Source organism: Corvus brachyrhynchos, unplaced genomic scaffold (assembly GCF_000691975.1).
Source record: "Corvus brachyrhynchos isolate BGI_N302 unplaced genomic scaffold, ASM69197v1 scaffold70, whole genome shotgun sequence".
Classification (NCBI taxonomy): domain Eukaryota; kingdom Metazoa; phylum Chordata; class Aves; order Passeriformes; family Corvidae; genus Corvus; species Corvus brachyrhynchos.
In genome coordinates this window covers 5,473,040-5,475,754 of record NW_008236217.1, presented here as the reverse complement: position 1 = coordinate 5,475,754, position 2,715 = coordinate 5,473,040, and the positions used below count along the sequence as shown (strand labels likewise).

Here is a 2,715-nt window from a genome sequence, read left to right as displayed (position 1 = left end):
CTGCTTTGCTGTTCCCTTGCCATCACCCTGCCTTTGTCTCTCTGTTTCTTCCTTATTACCTCATCTTCTGAGTGCCAGCAGACTTTCTTAAGGGAGTGGCCTGAAAGCTGCAGGTAGTGCTCCCGTTTCACAGATTGTTACACTACTCTTAGCCTCAATGGCTGTAAGATCTCTCTCTCTCCTCACTGCTCTTAATTTCTCACAAGGTCCATTTCCTCCAGCTCCACTTCCTATTCCTTAAGGTAGAGGAGAAGAGACACCTTTTCTTCTGGGTTGGGAAACAGCTTATGGTAGAAAGGGAACCAAATGGAAAAAATCGTAGAGGGTACAGGCTTGAATGAAATTGTGACTTTTTTTCTTTAGGGCCATGTAGAGACTTTCCCTGCAGGACACTTGTCTGCTCTATTGAAAGCAGCTGTCCAAATAACCAATATTGTCTTTAAAATAAAGACAGGACTCAATTTAGGATAGGATAATGTGATGCCAGTCCAGACTCACTCATAAATTTTGATGATCTGGAGAAGCAGTTCCTTTAAGTGTTGAACTTCTCATAACTGTTACTCACCTCCTGAGATTTCCATCGCTTTTGGCTGGAGTTTTCAATGCATGAACACGTCTATGAGAGTGTTCACAGACACTAATTCTAGCCTAGGGAGAAATTCAAGCATTTTGAAGGTAAGCCACTGCCCTGTAGTGCAGCCAACCTCCCCACAGAGGACAGCCAAGGAAGTCAGACTCTCCAGGCTGACAGGGGCCTGTGAACATGCCCCTGTTTCTCCACCAGAGCTGTCTTGCATTCATTCTCTTATAATAAAACGCTTTTATCTGGTTCAAACTCAGCCCAGTAACGTTCTACCTTCTTAAAATTGTTACCTGAGCACAGACGTTGTATGTGTGCCTTGTCCGGCATTTTAGACGTTCTGGAATAGCTGCAGTAATCCCATTTCTAGCCTAAACCAGCGACTGTGACTCAGCTGGTAAGACTTAACACCCTGCTAAGATAAACATGCCACTGTTGTGATCTGTGCTGTTATAATGAATGTGTAGGGAGGCAGATCCTGCATATGAACAATGGACTTTTGTATGGCAGTGGCTCTGAAGTCTTAAGAGCCATTTACTGGAAAGCGCCTGAGAGCATATTGGTTGTTCACATGAGCATGCATGAGAAATTCCTTGCACACCCATGATGCGGGCTGGGAGGGTGGGACTCCATCAGCAACCCAAATCATATACATTTTCACCTTTCCTCTTTTGTTCAGAGGTGGCAGCTCATGCTATTAATGTCCACTATCAAGCTAGCACAAAAAAATATCTATAGTGATCAGTCAGTATGCCCCTGCTGTTGAAAGGCTATCACTAAGATTTGTGATGAATTTATCAGCCTGTGGAAATAAGAAGAATAGGGCTTGATCCCAGAGAGCAGGGCTGCTTAAAGTCCTGGAATGTGGCGGTTCTCACCTCCAATGCCTTCCATCTTTCTTTTGTCTATTGGTTGCACCCATGACTGGACACTGACATAAGGGGAATATTTACAGCCTATTTACCACCCACTTGCCATCAGTGTAAATATCTATATAAAGGTATCTCCAATAAAAGGGAAAATAGACTGAGTCTCTTCCTCTGCAAGCCTTTCTTCCACTCACTTTTGCTTTCTTTCTCTGAATATACTACAACTGCATGTAAGAGCAAGAGCTACCAAGCAGAAGTGCAAGCAGGTGCTCTAGAGAGTGAAATATTAAAAAAGGGGGCTGTACAAGCTGGTATGAGAGAAAGGTGTTATGGATAAAATAGAAGATCCATTAGAATTAATCAGAATAGACAATCCTGCAGAAAATTTTGATGATAAAATTTCTTCCCTATCCCAGTAGATATGATCAGGTGCTTGGGGCAGGTGCTTACCTCTTTTACATGGCCTTTTCTGTAATACAAAACACGAAGAAACTACATAGCCTTCTCCTGGGGGCATAGAGAGTCTCTCCCAGGTCTGCACAACAGACACTTTCCCTTTCCAGTGTCTGTAAATCATGCAGCCATCCAGGACATTGTTTCTCTACCAGCTGGCCCTGACCCCTTTTCCCCCCAGCAGCAGCCCTGGTTTCTCCCTCCAATCACTGGCCCATTAGTCTGCATATCCTTGCATTCAAAGAAATCAATTTACCTTTTCCAGTGGCTTCCTGTACTTTGAAATTATGAAGCTATGATAGACGTCCCTGGAAACAGGTACCGGAGTCCAGCTGGAAATATCTTGATGGTTGATGCTCTGAACAAGCTGTGGGCTTCTAAACTTGCACTGATCTTTACAGAAACTGCCCCAATATGCTCAAGAGAGTTGCAAAACTCCTATTCCATCCTCGTTTCGAAATTCTCCATCATTTTTGTCAGTCCTTATGTGAAACTTGAACCAAGAAGCTAACAGTATGTAGGAAAACAGGTCACATACAACTCCACCTCTTGTTTATCATCTGATAAAAGAGTAATTGCTATTTTATTTTCACTCTTGCTTGCATAATCACTCACTGTGAAATATTTTTGGTCCACTGAACTGCTCCCACTTTGAGAGAAGCACTAAGATCAGAGTCACTCCTTCCATTTCACAGAAGCTGTTCCATATCTTCAGGATGGTGGGGACTATCAGTCACCCACACCACAGTATGATGGGCTCATAGTGAGGGCTTGAAAGTGAAAAGTGGCAGGCTACTACCACCAGCTCCTTTG

General features: G+C 43.5%; 1 protein-coding gene across 2 annotated transcripts in view; it reads right to left on the bottom strand.

The window, feature by feature from the left end:
* UNC93A (unc-93 homolog A (C. elegans)) overlaps positions 1-2,414 on the bottom strand; it is a 24,552-nt gene extending 22,138 nt beyond the window's left edge. The window contains exon 1 of one of the 2 annotated variants that reach the window (XM_017745924.1): positions 2,159-2,414. The gene's annotated coding sequence lies outside the window, so the exon portion shown is untranslated. The remainder of the gene's footprint in view (positions 1-2,158) is intronic. The other variant, XM_008643398.2, reaches the window with a different exon arrangement.
* Positions 2,415-2,715: the final 301 nt, after the last annotated feature.